This window comes from Myodes glareolus, chromosome 11 (assembly GCF_982192425.1).
Source record: "Myodes glareolus chromosome 11, mMyoGla1.1, whole genome shotgun sequence".
Taxonomy (NCBI): Eukaryota; Metazoa; Chordata; class Mammalia; order Rodentia; family Cricetidae; genus Myodes; species Myodes glareolus.
In genome coordinates this window covers 26,217,412-26,233,970 of record NC_142036.1, presented here as the reverse complement: position 1 = coordinate 26,233,970, position 16,559 = coordinate 26,217,412, and the positions used below count along the sequence as shown (strand labels likewise).

Here is a 16,559-nt window from a genome sequence, read left to right as displayed (position 1 = left end):
ACCTAGACCTCCATGAGTATGAACTAAATAATCCTTTCTTAAATCAATAAATTCTTGGGAATTTAATCACACTAATGGAAAACTTACATGCGGGGGAAGCCACAGTTTAGGGACTTGAGTGGTTCTCAACCCAGCTATGGGTCTTGGCAAGGACCACTTTGTTGTGAGCGTGCTTTTAGGAACACAGTTGTGTATTTCCACAATGTCAGAATTTATTGGCTGTCAATAAATTCACAAGTGACACTGGCTTCTTTGGCATCAATTCACTAAGTCACCTCAACCTCGATAGCTGACCATTAGCATACTTGGGTTCTTTTATCCCAATCCTAATTAATAACAGTAATCCTCAGATTACATATTACACCTCACATAGTAATTATATCTAAATAGAGAGAGAGAGAGAGGGAGAGAGAGGTTACAGAATGGTTATTAAAGGGTTAACTAGGTCATAACAGTTTCAAGAGATTCAAAGAGGCAGAGACAGAGAGCTGATTTAGGTGCAAAGAGAGAGAGTTTAGATAGGACATTAATAGTCACAAACAGAGAGTGGCCAGAAGTCATGAGCTGAGCTGTAGAGGGGAGATGTAAGATGATAGAAGCCATATAGGCAAGTGGAAGACTGTAAGACCACGGAGGAGGTGCTGGACCAGGTCAAGATGGACAAACTGTGGGTGGCAATTCGAGTAGGTAGGTCATGTTAGCAGTGAGATCTGAAGCTTCTGAGACAATGGACGCTCTCTACATGTTGATACCTTGACACATGCAGGATGGGTAGTCACCATCACCATGTTAAATGTCCCTTTCTTTATGGAGACCAGGTCAGAGTATTGTATTCTTTTTTTTTGTCTGGCATGTTCAATAAGTTCTCAGGTCTGCTCCTTCTGATATAATTTTAATATTGTAATATGGTCATATGGTCTTCATCAGCTTTGATAAGTTTATATGATTTAGCCCATTTACAGTTGTGAATCAGTTTGGGCCTTGTGGGTGGTGCTGGGCAGGTGTGTTGTCTACATTCTCAGCAAGATTCATAAACATCCTGCCTCTACATCTGCGCTCAAAATAGAGTCAAATACTGCTTATAAATTGGAATCGTCCAGTGCAAGGTACAGTCAGATAACCCACTATTTGCTCCAGTATGGATCAGTCTATTCGAAACATATGACTTCAGTTTCCAAAGCCAAAGAAGGAAGGGAAGAGCAATGGTGATGTCCGCCATAGTTTCCCTCACCGCAGGGGCCACTGCTTCCTGTGTCACATCCTCCCAGTGGCTTTTTCGTTTGTTCATTTTGTTTTGTACAAGACAGAGTCTAACTATGTACTCCTGGCAGTCCTGGAACTCCTTGTGTAGACCAGGCTGGCCTCGAACTCACAGGCATCTTCCTGCCTCTGCCTTCCAAGTGCTGGGATTAAAGGTGGGCACCTCTGACCTGGCTTCTCTCAGTGTCTTTTAAACAGACTTTGTTCCTCTTTACTTTGTGAATGGTATTCCTCCTCTGTGCAAAAGGGACAAGGGCTATCTGCAGATTACGTAGTGTTTGGTTGTGAGGGTCAAGGAGGATGCTCCAGCTCCTGCCACGGCTTTGGGGAAGCCTGTACTAAGTAGAAAACAAAGAGCACACATGCAGATTTCTGGGTGATAAAGATGTATCTAGTAGTGCCTTCTGGGAGTAGGATGTGAGCTTCTGACCCCATCTGGCTCCGTTTGAGGAACCACGCTGGTGAGCTTCAAGCGCAGATGAGAAGACTCGGAGGGGATGTCCATACCTTCTTCTACAACCAGAGTGTCTCTTTAACCCTGAACCTTTCAAAACCCCAGAAATGTGCAGACAGGAATAAGCGTGATTCTCCTCCAGAGGAAATTGGGGTGACTTAGCAGAGTGTTACCAAGAGGCTGCATCCTCAGGGGTAAATCAAGTGATGAGGTGGACCTCTGCAAACAGACCAGTCTCTCAATATTCCGCCCTTTGCTCTCTACAAAACAGGAACATGGCCAGGGTGGACTTCAGCATGTGAAAGCCATTGCCTTCAAGAGTATTGAGAAGACATCTATAAAGCCAACCTGGAAAGCTTTTGATCCATTCATTTACTCCCAGAGGGCATACGCCCTTTCCAGAACCTGGAACTAATGCAGTTGTTTCTGGCAATGGGGCCAAGGTCCATTGCCCGTCTGAGCAATGCAAATGTGCATGTCTGTGTCAGAAGACAGTATCCAGGGCAAAGACACCGTGTCATAAGAGACAGTGCTGCAGGCAGGGCCTGTTCCTTGGTGGAGTTCCTGTAATGACCACAACATGAAATGAAGCCGACTTTGAGTCCCCTACACTCCTCCGTGGTGCTAGTCTCCTGCTTCAACTAAGACGAGTTACCCCCATTACATGCTTCCTTCAACCTCTTCTATTGAGCAGCCCAGCGGATTTTGCCTTCCCATTGAGCCCCTTCCAGCATTGTCTGTCTTTTGACCTACCGGCTGTGGAAATTACATTCCAAATCAGGCTGTATAACCCCACACTCTGTCTTCATTTCAGTCTCTGCCTTACCTAGAGCTCCAGGCCCTTTTCCAACCTAGTTTATCCCTCCAGATTCTTCCCTGAAGCCTTTCCTGATGACTCTGGCTTGTGTTGATTTCATTTATTCTCTCCAGGATGGAGTTAGCACTGAAACATTGCTCACCAACACACTGACCCGTACCTGGTCTTCCACGCTACATAGTGTGCAGGATAAAAGTCACCTGTTGCTCATTCATGACTCCATCGCCTCACCTAGAACTTGGGTTGGTACCAAACTCATAATAGATTCACTAAACTCCTACTAATGGACCCATTTCCACCTGCACTGACTGGTTTGGGTTTCTTACTGTGTTGCTATACGCTAGTGGCTGCTCATCGTCTCCAATATAAAGACCTACAGATGAAAGAAATGGCATTCAGAGAATTAATAGATTGAGAAATCATACAACAATAAGAGGCTTTTATACCAGCTATCTTTTTTCTTTTTAAAAAGTATTTATTTATTTATGCATATGAGTGCTCTATCTGCATGTCTGCCAGCCTGACAGAAGAGAGCATCAGACAGAAGAGGGCATCAGATCCCATTATAGATGGTTATGAGCCATCACATGGTTGCTGGGAATTGAACTCAGGACCTCCGAAGGAGTAGGCAGTGCTTTTAACCACTGAGCAATCTCTCCAGCCCAACTCCAGGTATCTTTTATTAGTCCTTATACCAACAGTACACATTTGAGGAACAATCACACCTGCATATGAGAAAAAGGAGAGCCACTGGGCACCAGATTGTTTCCTGAAGATATAGACCAGGAACCCCCTTCCGGAGCAGTATATTGGGAACCATGGCTTTTTAGGGCCCCCCTGATGGGGAACCAATGGGGAGGATAAAGTTCAACATTGTTCTGAAAGGTACCTTATCTAATCATCTTCTCTCTGGGGCTGTCAAGTCCTGGCTACATGTAAGGTATGTTGTAAAGCAAATAAGATAATAGAACAGAAAAGGAGAGGTCATAAGGAATTCATATGATCCTAACATTGTTGAGCACCATTGCTGAGTGCTTTGGGTGGCTTTACAGGGTGTGTATCATTTCACCTTCACAGCATACTGTAAACTCTTGCTCACATGAAGAAGTGGAAATCACTGAAGAAATAGAGGAAGGGGACCGAGCATAATGGACATAATGGACAAAAAGGAAGCAGAAGATAGTCAAAATGTGATGGACCCATGCAATGAAATTATTCAGATACAAAAGAGAATAAAAGACCAAGGTATGCTATGACACAATGGCTCAGTGGATGGAAGTCCTTGCTGCACAGGCCTGATGACCTATGTTTGACCCCCCAAGACCCTGCATTTGATCTCTCAAAAAGAGAAAAACCGACTCTCAAATGTTGTCCTCTGGTCTTCATACATGCTGTGGCACATGGACATTGATACATACGTACACACACACACACACACACACACACACACACACATACACAAACACATACAAATGCACGCCAGTTTGATACTTAAGGAAAGAAGTTGGTCATGAGAGGTCACATACTATACTATGATTCCATTTACATACAATGTCCAGAATAGGCAAATCCATAGGATAGAAAACAGAAAACAGATAAGCAGGGGTCCCAAGGATAGTGGTGAGGGCCATATAACATCGTACATGTATTTAATGCCCCTGAACTCAATACTTTGAAAGTGAAAAAATTTAGTTTTGTTTTTATTTTACCACAAAACAAAAGCAAAACTAGCAACAACAGCACAAACAGAAACAAGATCCTAGAGGCCAGGGTGGCCATGGGCCTGGGAACCCTCTGGGAGCTTGTGACTCACCAGAGCAGTTTCGAATCTCCCCAGGCCTGTAGTAACAAGTCACACCATGACTGCACTAGACGAGGTCATGCTGTCATTTGGTCATCTGGGTGTCACCACGAAGGACAAGAAATGCTGGTGTTTTCTGTGTTCTAAGGAACGACACCTGCTCCTGTAGACCCTTCAGGGTGGTCTAAATCCCTGTCAGTCGATTCTAGTGGCCAGCTAAGAGAAACTTCAGCCATTCTCCCCCTCATGAGCCAACATCCATGAGAAATCCGCCTCCAACTCCTTTGGCCCTGAAAGGAGACCATATGTACTGCTTGCTTTTCTCCTCAGCATCTTCTCAGAGCAGATGTCACTCCTCGGCAGTTCTGCCTTCTAGAACTGCTTCCCGTAATGCCGTGAAAACAGTGATTATTGCTAAGAAACTAGTCCACCCATGCCTGAAGCTCTTCCAAGAGGCATGGCTGGGAAATGCTGTTTCCTGGGACTCGCAGAGGGAAGACGAGGAAGAGACCATCATTCTACCTCTGGTCTATGCTTGCTCCTCTCACTCTGCCACGGTGCAGTCAGTGACAGGGAAGAGCCACTCTCACCGTGTACCCGTCAGCGCATCTGCACATATGGGGATGGAAGGCTATTAGATACACTCCATGTTATTTATTTTGCAATCGATGGAGTTGAGTCACTTTAAAACACACACACACACACACACACACACACACACACACAGCTCAATCAATTTCTTTTGTAGATTCCTAGGGAAGCTTTATTCAGTTCAGGAGCCACAGCAACAGCTGGGGAAGCTATTCCTACGGCAAGGAACAAAGACTTGTAATTATTTATAGTGTGGGAGAAAGAGAAAGAAAAGTGGGGAGGATGGAGATAATGCAGATGGGGGAGAGGGAAGAGCGGCTAGGATAGCCAGGTCAGCACTGACACTCGAGATTTTCATTGTTGTTCCTTCACTATGGAAGATTCTTTCAACTTTGCTTCAGTGGTCTGCTCGGCTGGCCTATCCCTTCCCGAAGCTCGCCATGGTTCTACCTTTCCCCAGTGCCCATCTTCTGTTTGTAGAATCTAGAGCTCCCACTACTACTGGCTACCCCAATCCCAAACTCCCATCTCCATGCCCACCATACAGGAGCTTCACCCTGCTTCGCAAGGGAACAATTTTCGCGTCTGAGGTTCCCCCCCCCACAAGCCCTATCCCAAAAATCTCACTTGTGATCTCTGGGGATAATGACACAGCTCACAAAAATAACGGGGTCCTCAGATGCCGATGCAGGCAGGTAATGGAATGCGCTGAGACAGGTGGGCTTTTTAGTCCTCTCGCGTCGCAGTGCATGAGCGGCCAGTTGAATCATGACCAAAATGCATTGTTGAGAACCGTGGACTAGGGGCTATTTCACAGTAGGAGATGGCTCAGTGGGTAAAGAGCTTGCGTGTAAGCGTGAGGATCACTGGAGTTTGTATCTCAGCACCAGTGTAATTGGGGCGGATGTGGCACCCTTCCTGTACCCCAACCCCACCTCACCCCAGGCTTTGGAGGCAGAGACAGGGATTCCCTGTGGTAAACTGGCTAACCAGACTACCCAAATGAGTGAGCTCTAGAAGAGATCTTGTCTCAACAAGTAAAAAGTGGAGAGATCTCCGCCCCCCAACACATGCACACATTTGCCCACACACATTACATTTAAACATGCAAACACACATGAATGCATATATACTCACATGAAAGAAAATAATTATAAAAGGGTAAACTGTGTCTATGACCACTGTTTTTAATATCATTTATTTTTATGTAACTTAATTTCTAATACTGGTTCTACTAATTACCAGTTCGAAAAGACACACACACCCAATCAGTGATTGACTTCTACAAGCTTGTGTGTGCCAAGGCTTCCACCAGTTGCCATATCCTGACCCCTGCTGCAGGTGCTTTTATCTACCCAGAAACCAGACATTTCTCAGAATTGAGCCTGAACCCCCCACTCCCAAGGGCAGGGCCCAGGAGCCTGCAGAACATGGTCCTCAGAGCGTGGGCACCCAGAGCACGCTTCCTGAAAGGAACTGTCTGTAAGCCTGGAAGCACAGGAACGTTTCCTAAGTGCCTGGCAGTTGTTGGCTTCCATAAACACTGGGTAACTGAATAGCAGAGAGAAAAAAAAAACAAAAGCAAGGAATAAACATAGACCTGCCTTTGGCCTATTTATCCGAATCGGTTAAAGCCACAGATGTGCACTCTGGCCCGGGCCCAGGGCAAGCTCTTTCCGACTTGGGGATGAAGTGTTAAAGGAGAGTGAAAGAAGTCAAAGAGGAAAAGGAAGGGGCCAGCCCGAAGCAGGAAGTGTACAGAAGAATTGGGGCAAAGTAACTGGCCAGGTTTCTGACCCACCAGAAAGAAAAACAAACGAAGAAGGGAAGTGACATGGTATGGGGCCATTGTTTTTATGAATGCCCTTCACTGTGAAAACAATTCCCGTAGACTGGAGGGTATAGCTCAGGTTTTAGTGTGTAAACCATGAGCTTCGTGTGTGCTGGACCTAGGAGCCTATCTACAGCACCCACACCCACTGTCCCGAAAATCCCTTATAGTTGGAGATCCTAATGTTGATCTGTCCTTCTATGGAAATAGATTTATTGCCTCAATTTGAGAATCCGGCGCACTCAGAAGTTCTGGAGCTTCTCACAGACCCATGTGTCTAGTTAAGGTTTCTATTGCTCTGAGAAAGCACCATGACCAAAAGTAACAAGGAGAAGACAGCTTTTATTTGGCTTAACACTTCCTCATCATAGCCCTTCATTGGAGGAAGTCAGGGCAGGAACTCAAGCAGAGCGGAAACCTGGAGGCAGGGGATGTGACAGATTCCATGCAACGGTGCCGCTTACTGTTTTGCTCCCCACGGCTTGCTCAGCCTACTTTCTTATGGAGCCTAGAACCACCAGTCAAAGGTCGATCCCACCACAATGGGCTGGGCTCTCCTCCATCAGTCGCTAATTAAGAAAATGTCCTAGAGTGCTATGGGATAATGCTCTTGTATACTGTAAAGATTTGTCACTTGTATTGGTTTAATAAAACACTGATTGGTCAATAGCCAGGTAGGAAGTATAGCGGGGCAATCAGACCAGGAGAATTCTGGGAAGAGGAAAGGCAGAGATGCAGTCACCAGCCAGATGCAGGGAAAGCAAGATGAGACTGCCTCACTGAGTAAGGTACCAAGCCATGTGGCTAAACATAGACAAGAATTAGGGGTTAATTTAAGTTGTAAGAGGTAGTTAGTAATAAGTCTGAGCAACAGGTCAAGTCATTTATAATTAATATAGCTTCTGTGGGTTTCTTTGGGACTTAACAGCTGCGGGACCAGGCAGGACAGAAACTTTTGTTAGCACTACAGGCTTGCCTACAGCCTGATCTTATGGAGGCATCTTCTCAATTGGGGCTCCCTTAACTCGGAGGAGGTTAGCCTGAAAACTCACCAGCTCACTAGTGCTGGAAAGCAGCTCGCCTGACTTCCTATCAGCATCCCATGCTATCAGAACTGCACTTGGTGTTTAACTTGCTGTGCCTCCTTCTGCCACTTGCTGCCCCTCTCTGGATCTCTGTTTCCTTACTTTGATGAGAAAACTAGGTGGTTTTAAAGCTTCCTTCCAGTGGTAACACCCTATGAGCACAAGTTCATTTTTCATCCTGACCCAGATTTCAAAGATAATGTACTTAAAATAATATCAAATTTGAAAGTGATCAGCTCTCTCCTACGCTTAGAAATGTCATCAACGGTCGTGCCTTGGTAGGTGTTGAGTCCTATTTCAGGACCTGGGGGTTCAGAAGAGGAGGAAAAGAGTGTGGGAAGGTAACCGATTCTGGAACCTCCTCAGGACTCCTGAGGCCAAGTTGATGCTTGTCTTGAATCCAAACAGTCATGAGCTATGGATGTGCCTTAGGATGGAGCAAGAACAACAGCCCTGCTTTCTGTCACAGGGTGCCTGCTCAAGGCCTTGGGCGTGACATGCTTTCTCTCTGACTTTCAACACTCTTTGTCAAGGTGTGCAGTATGGCAGTCCCTCAGGCATAAATGAGCAGGGGCTGAACTTGCCAATTTAACCTAACTCAAGGGCACTGGGTTCAAACTTGACTGGGGCACTTCTCACGTTGCCGCTTTTGCCCAAGGGCACTTGGTTAAGGAGGATGGCTTCAGGCCAACATCCCCAGCAGGAGCCTGGGACTAAGAAAAGCAAATGTGGGTCTTTGCCTAGGTCTACTGAGTCAATCTGGGTGGGGACCAAGGAGCTGGGCGAGCTGGGGTTTCTAGGTTCTTTCTCTCCCATCTTGCCTCCCTTCTCCTCCCTTCATCTGCCCATGGTCAGTTAGCCCTGTGATTTTTGACCCTGTGAGGAGTCAGCAAAGCATAGTGGGGACCTGTGGAGGACCAAAGCCATTTGCTTCATGGCAGAGACATAAGACAGAGTTCCCATGGAAGGCAGCAGGGTCCCCACAGTCCTTGGAGGACACATGCCCAATGGTCTAAAGACCCCTCCCCCAGGCCCACCATTGAAAGCTTCTGCCATCTTCTACCACTGTCAATCTGGGATCAAATCTCCAACACACTGGCTTTGGAGGACATTGAAAATTCCAGTTCTAGCGCTGTCATTGGGTGGGAGACAGGTTTGACTTGCAGAGGAACAGGGGAGTCCAGCTGTAGAAAATCAACAGTCTCCAGTTCCATCTTAGTGGGGTACAGCACGAGTCATGACCGCTATAGAGAGTAGGTGGTGGGGATTCGGGGTACCTGGCAGATTTTTTTTCTCTGCTCCTAGGGATGACAAGATGCTATGGGTTCCTGTTCTTTACCTATCAGGTGCTCAGGTATCTTTTCAGCCAAAGCAGACCCACTCAGAGTTGGAGAACTACTTCAGGCTGCCAGGGGACTTCGGCCATGTGCTCAGTGCCATTCCCTCAGAACAGACAAAGATGCTGGAGAAAATCCTTACACAGCACAGGCTGGCCTCATCTTAAATTCTCAGCTCCAGACTGGAAGTGGCTATAAGCACCACCTAGCCATCTTGCCCTTCTCCTCTTGGCTCTCCTTGCTGCACCCCCCCTTTCCTCCCTGCCTCCTTCTTCCTCCTCCCCAGGCTCCAGCCCAGCTCTGGGGATGACCGTGCCACATGCTTGGCTTGGAAAATAGAAGCCAACAGATGGGAACTCTTTCAACTTGCCACTGCCAAATATGCACAGCCTCCTACATCTTCCACCTCAGGCCTCTCTTGTTGGTCCTTGGAGTAGGAGTAGCCTTAGCCTGAGCCTGAGTTCTGTATTGGTGGTCAGGATCCCAGTCCATGTTATCTATTCCAGGAAGTCACAGTCTGTTGTCTGTCTGTCTGTTTTGTCTGTCTCTCTCCATCCATTTATATCGCCTTTCCTTCCTGCATCTGTGAACTCTCACTGTCTCCCATATCCTTTCATCTGTCCTAGGTCATAATCTTGAATACTTGAGAAACACACGAAAGTTTTAAGACAGCAACTGTCTCCTTTGGTGGCACTCTCCCCTCCAGCTCCTACCCTCTTCTCTCCCTCTTCTTTCCCTCTTCTCTCATTCCCTCACCTGTTCTCAACCCACCACTCTGTGAAGCAGGAATGTTCAGCCTATCCAGAGCTCTTTTATTCCCCAAGGGACATTTAACAATATCTGAACGTGTGTGTGTGTGTGTGTGTGTGTGTGTGTGTGTGTGACAGAGGCAGGGTTCCAGAGCCCAAGCCAGCCTCGAAAGTCCTCCTACCTCAGCCTCCCCAGTGCTGGCATTACAAGTGGTCACAATGATGCCCCACTGATGGGCAGTTTTACTTGTCGTAACTGGGGGAAGGATGCTCCTGACATCTAGTGGGCAGAGCTAGGGACACTGCTGAGCATCCCACAACATAGAATGACCTGGGTGCATCATCGGAATGGTGCCATTGTTGAGGAAGCCCGATTGAGACTCTCCTGCTAAGCTTAGCTGGGGCTTCCTGGAGGCCAAGTCTGAGGAATAATTTTCTGTACTCATCAAATGTACCCCTTCTCTCCATCACCTGCTCTCTGCCCCTCCTTCTATTTCTTCCCTCAACTCTCTCTTAGCCCTATACTGTGGTCATTTCTTTACACTTTTCTCCTCTCTCTGGCTCGGGCTTAGGCTGCCTGTCTTCTTGAGTTCTTCCTCTTTCTAATGGCTCCTTCCCATGACTTCCTATCATTTTTCTGCTGGATGGGGAGCCAGGCTGTCTGGCTCGAGTCCCAGCTTTCAGCTTCCCAGCTGTGTGTTCATAGTAACAATTTCTTCGTGGTTTTTGGCAGCCTCGGTTTCTTCTTCAATAGACTGGGGATATGATGGCACTTACTGCAGACACCTGAAATAACTAAATGACAAGACTCTAAATGTGTGTGTGTGTGTGTGTGTGTGTGTGTGTGTGTGTGTGTGTATCATATGGCATATAGCTTACTCCATGTTCTCTGTTATGTTTATGACACAAAGTTATCTTTTTATTTTTTACCTGAGAAGTGAAATAAACCACAAGTCTCTCACAAATGTGAGAGATTATTGCACTGAAGACAAGACACGGGGAGCAGGGGGTGTGGGGAGAGCTTCTATTTGTCCAAGGCAGGACAGAGGTTGGCAAAGATGTGATACTTGCCCACTTTTCCCACTCAAAGGCAGGTTGTAACTCCCTCCTTGTGGACAGCTCTTTCTTTACCCACCAGAGACAGCCAGAGGAGCTGGGGCCTGACCTGCCCTGGTGTCATCCCTGCCCTCACCTTCCCTTATTTTCCTCGGTTTCCCTCTTTGTATGCCTGGGAGTGCTTGGCTTTGTCTTGCTACTTCTTTAAGATCTCTCTCTCTCTCTCTCTCTCTCTCTCTCTCTCTCTCTCTGTGTGTGTGTGTGTATGTGTGTAGAGGCCAGAGGTCAACATTGGAAAGCTTCCCTGATCCCTCTCAACCTTCTTTTTTGAGGCAAGGTCTTCTAGAACCTGAAGTCTACTGACTGCCTAGTCTGGCTGAACAGAAATTTCCGTTTCTGCTTCTCTACATTGCATTAACAAGGGCACATCTCTGCCCCGGGTTGCTGTTCTTTTTTTTTTTTTTTAATAAGATTTCTGGGCATCTACACCTAGTCCTTACTAGGTGTAGAAATCATTTCAGGCTCCCCAGGAACTTTATTTTCAAACTAGGTTAATTATACTTGATTGTTTATTGTGCATATGTGTGTGTGTGTGCACGTGTGCTGGGGTGCCTGTGTAGAGGTCAGAGTCTCTCCTTCCACCATGTGAAATCCTGGGATTGAACTCTATTGTGGGATTTCCCTCTATATGCTGCAATTACTATTAATAAATAAAGAAACTGCTTTGGACCTATAGCAGTGCAGAACTTAGCTAGGCGAGAAGACTAAACTGAATGCTGGGAGAAAGAAGAGCGGCGTCAGAGAGAAGCCATGGAGCCGCTGCCAGAGACAGATGCTGGACAATTTACCCGGTAAGTCACAGCCATGTGGTGATACACAGATTATTGTTAAATTAATATGTAAGAGTTAGCCAATAAGAAGCTAGAGCTAATGGGCCAAGCAGTGATGTAATTAATATGGTTTCTGTGTGATTAAGCTAACCGGGCGGCCCGGAACCAACATGCAGCCTCTCTCCTTACAGAACTCAAGCTACCAGTCTTGGTGACAGCGCCATTATCTGCTGAGCTATCTCACCAGTCCTCCGTTCCTTTCCTAGGTGGAGATTGTACCTAAGAACTGGCTTGAAGAAATTCAACTTGACAACAGTTTTCCTGAGTCCGTGTCACACCCTAGGCTCTGTTGTAGACTCTAGAACTCGTCCTGGAACACACAGATGAAAAGCCACTGTCTCCTGAAGCTCAGATCCCAGTCGGAGAGACAGACGGCAGCTAGAGAGGAATTGGAATGCACATCTGATAATGGTGAGTGCTGTCCAGAACTGAAACAGGACTAGAGAGGTCTCCCTGTGGTCAGGGAGACAGAGCCCAGGGAGTGACTTCACACAGGGAGGCCGGGACAAGCCTGGCTCAGGGAGTGTGTATTTGGTATTGTTTGTTATTTTGAGATAAGACCCCCTTATAGCCCGTGCTGGCCTCAAACTCATCCTGTAGCAAAGGATGACCTTGAAATTCTGCTCCTCCTGCCTCTATCTCCCCAGTGCTTGGATTACTTGTGTGCACCACCAGACACCGTCTACTTGTAGTGAGAATTAAATCCCAGGCATCGTGCGCCCATACCAGCCCTGACATCTACTATTTCTAGTCTGTCTTTCTTTCTTTCTTTCTTTCTTTCTTTCTTTCTTCCTTCCTTTCTTTCTTTCTTTCTTTCTTTCTTTCTTTCTTTCTTTCTTCCTTTCTTTCTTTCTTCTCCTTTGCTGTAGGGAATCAAACCCATGGCTTCGAGCAGGCTAATCATCTAGTCTGCTACTGAGCTACATCCCAACCCCCTCTTCTACTTCTAAAAGAGTATGAAAACCCTCAAACAACAACATGAACTAGAAACCTAGAGAGGAGAGAATGGCAAGAAGGTTTATAAAATGAATGGAGCCAAAAGACAGTAAGGTCTCTGTGAGCAGAGGCACGGGAGGGGGGGTGGTCTGAGAAGAGTTTGTACCATCTGAGAAGGAAGTCCAGGCTAGCCCAGCCAGGAGAGTCAGTGGAGGGAACAGACATGCAATGCAGAGACACCTCTGTCCATAGGTAAAATTTTGTTTTAGAGTCACCGTGGAGCATTTTGTATGAACTTTGACTTTTTAAAACTTGATTGTATAATATGTGGTTATCGAACAGTTTGGTACCCGCTTCGGTTCTGTTTGAGGTTCACCCTAACCTGGCCCTGCGAGGAGAGTCTGAGCAGGCATGGCCCAGAGTCCCTGGAGGAAGGGCTAGCTGAGTCTTTAGACTTTACCCTGTGGTCAGCACAAAGGCCACCGAAGGCTCTTGAGCAAATAAGTGTTATAATGAAACAGCACTGGGGTAACTGGCGTGGAAGCACTAGAGACTAGGAAAAGAGAGAGGGCAGAGAGCAAAGGGCGGTCAGGAAACAGGCTGAGCAGACTGAGCCTGAGGCACCGGGCCAGAAGCGGGTGCAGAAGGAAGCTGGCACCCCGTGCCTTCTTCGGGCCTTTGCTGCCCTCCGCCATGCAGACCTCAGCATTCTCCCGCAGCCAGACTCGGTAACTGCCAGTTTCTTGCTTCCTTCTGTTTTCACTGTGACTAATTTGTGAAAAACAGGAAGTGCTACTGTGACGGTGGCATTATTTGTGGCTAAGAAATGAACTTTTGGAAATGGCAAACTCTGAGTCCCTTTCACACAAGCTCTCTTGTACAAACACGTATTCTCCCACTGGGGCAGGAAGGACCCTGTTCCGGCAAGAACCATTATCTCCTTGGCTCTGACATCAGAAGGGACTCAAGAGCTGCTGTGTTCCCAGGACTGGGGACGGGCTGCTTAGCCATCCTATAAGTCCCAAAGGGAAGTGAAGAGAGGCTGGCAGGTGCTACCAGGCACTGGGAAAGCAGGAAGGTTTACAGGGTGGGTACAGGAAGCCCTGCCCTGCCCTCAGTTTTGACCCTAGGGTGGCACTGTCACTGTAGGAATTGACTGCTGGTTGGGAAAGCCTGGAGACAGAGGAAAATCACAGTATATAGTGGGCACAATGTATAGTGGACTGGGATTGGTGGTGGTGGTGGCAGTGGTGGGTGTATGGTGCTCGTAGGGCGAAGAAGGGAAGCCCTCTGCTATTTCCTCTTATAACGGTACTAACACCATCAGAGAAGGGCCCCGCCTTCATGACCTCATCTAACCCTAAGTACTACCCCCAAATTCCATTGCATTGAAGATTAGTGAAGATTTCGACACAGGAATTTGGAGGGAAGCAAACTTCCAGCCCAGAACACCATAGGCAGAGATCATTGCTTCTAGAAGCTTCCTATCTAATTAGGTTGAGAAACACCTTTGGAGTGGGGAAGTCTTGAATTTCACCACCTATTGAGTCCTTCTAACCCAACCTTTAAATAGTGAGGACACGGCTCTTACCAGATTTCAATGCGCTGCTGTCCTTTTCAGGAAGACTTGGGGGCAAACTCAACTGTGCCTCTAAGTTCTTTGACTTGGGCAATTGCTTCCCTTGCAGAGTGTATTCTGACACTGGGTGTTGAGCTATTTCTCTCTCTTGGCACTTTCGCCTATATCACATCCCACCAAAGAATCCTTCTGTTAAATGTTTGGCATTCTTTGCATCTCTGGTCAGCCACACAGTTTTGCTTTCTGGGGTCTGAATCGCATCTTTAAGCCTCTAACCTCAGGCCTTGGATGCTTGCTTTTTGCAATCTGTCTTCTCCCGAGGGCTACAGGTTAGGCGTGTTCTTACTGTTTAGATATCTAATAAAGTGTTTTCCTGGGATGGTAACGTCACTGCTTCAGATGTACAGCTTAGCGGCGTTAGGTGCATCCAGAGTATCTTCCAAGCATCCCCACTGCCCACCTCCAGAACCCTTTCAGCAGCCCCGACTGAAGCTCTATGCCCATTAAATGGTAACTTTTCCTCGGTCACCCCTTGCTTTCTACTGGTTTGCTTTGTCCCAGTGACTTTGCCTGATACAGGTTCTTCATTATAGGTAGCATTATAGATTCCGTCTCCTTATTCCACTGGCTAATTTCACTCGGCACAATGCCTTTGTCTTTGTTTATTCAGGTTGCTATAACAAAATACCATAAGCTGGATGGCTTGTAAACAGCAGAAATGTACTCCTCACAGTCTTAGAGACTGGGAAGGTTAAGATCAGGTGCCAGTCAATTCTATGCCCAATGATAGTCTGTTTGCAGGGTACAGATGATGTCTTCTCACTGTCTTCACGGGGCAAAGGGCAAGGCACACCTGTGCCAACCTCCCCAGGAGGGAGGGAAGCTAACCAGCCAGAGAAAAAGAATTGGAAAACTGGCCCAGGGAGAGACATACCAAGCCCGGCACCAAAAGGACTTGCAATGTGCTTTAGTGTGTGGTTTGTGCTAGGGCAGGGTATGAGGCTCACGAGAAATAGGGAAGCTGAAGCCGCAGGGGCAGGCTGAGACCATCTGCTGAAGAACCTTGCATGGTTGGGATTAGTGCTGGGTCTGCAGGGAAGTCCTCATAGCTTTGAAGCAAGGGAGCAGAACCTGTTCCTTTCTCACAGGATAAATCCAGAAGAAAAAAAAAATCACAGGCCCTGCCAGTGTCCTTCAAGCATTTTCCGAGTTCTGGAGACTGATCTGACGTTGTATTCCTGTTATCTCAGTTAAGCCTCAGATGAGTGAGGAGGACCCTGAATGCTGGAGAGCAACTTACCTGGGCTTTGCACTGACCCCTGCCTAACCCAGCACAGCCCCAGGGCCAGCAGCTAGGATCCACAGGAGCCTGACCTGCATTGTCACCTGTACCCCAAATGACCCAATGCCCTCTGATCTTCAGACAGCACAGATCGCAATCCCAGAGTCTGGATTCACATTGGAATCACCAGGGTGGTTGTGAAACTCCTCAGTGTTCAGTGTGTGCCCTGAGGTCCGTGCATTAGGATTTCTGGAACTGCTATCCCGCTGCATCAGGATTTTCCACTCTCATGGGTGATGGTGGCCATGTCCTTGCTTTATGCATCCCTGCTGCCCAGGGAAGGCAAGAAACTCATGCAAAAGGAACTGGCCTTCCAGGGTTCTTCCAGCCACCAGCAACTCTGTAGCTTTAAGAAGCCCGACTGGCAACCTGCCATGGAAGCCACCACCCCAGTACAGGCCTTGCAAGCATTGGCTGCAGGAGAGAAGCTGTAGCAGACAGTGGTGCCTGGGGCCGGCCCAGGCATGTAGACCGAGCCTGAGCTGGGCAGAACAAGCCAGCGGCAGTGGTGGCGGCGGCAGCCAGTCCCCAGATGCTCCCGTGAGCTGAAGCAAAGGGATCTTTATGCCATTCAGAAGGAAGCTCATTCTGCAAGGCTGAGGAAACAAAGGGAAGAACTGTGTCAGTCTAGTCCAGACGTCTCAAACCAACAGTAAGTCAGCAGGGAACACGACACAGTTCTCTGCCCTAGGCAACTTCCACACACCTCTCCCCACCCTCCCCAAGGAGCCCAAGGGTTTAAGGCCTCTGCTCCAGGGGACTGCAGGCCAAAACAAACTCCCTGCTGGAATCCAGTTGGGCCTCCCCCTTGAAAAGTTAAGTCTCAGTTCC

At 47.5% G+C, this 16,559-nt stretch overlaps 1 protein-coding gene across 2 annotated transcripts in view; it reads left to right on the top strand.

Annotated features, from left to right (window-relative positions):
- Window positions 1-16,152: 16,152 nt before the first annotated feature.
- Dglucy (D-glutamate cyclase) overlaps window positions 16,153-16,559 on the top strand; it is a 78,858-nt gene continuing 78,451 nt past the window's right edge. Inside the window, exon 1 of one of the 2 annotated variants that reach the window (XM_085697844.2) lies at window positions 16,153-16,380. The gene's annotated coding sequence lies outside the window, so the exon portion shown is untranslated. The remainder of the gene's footprint in view (window positions 16,381-16,559) is intronic. The other variant, XM_048449442.3, reaches the window with a different exon arrangement.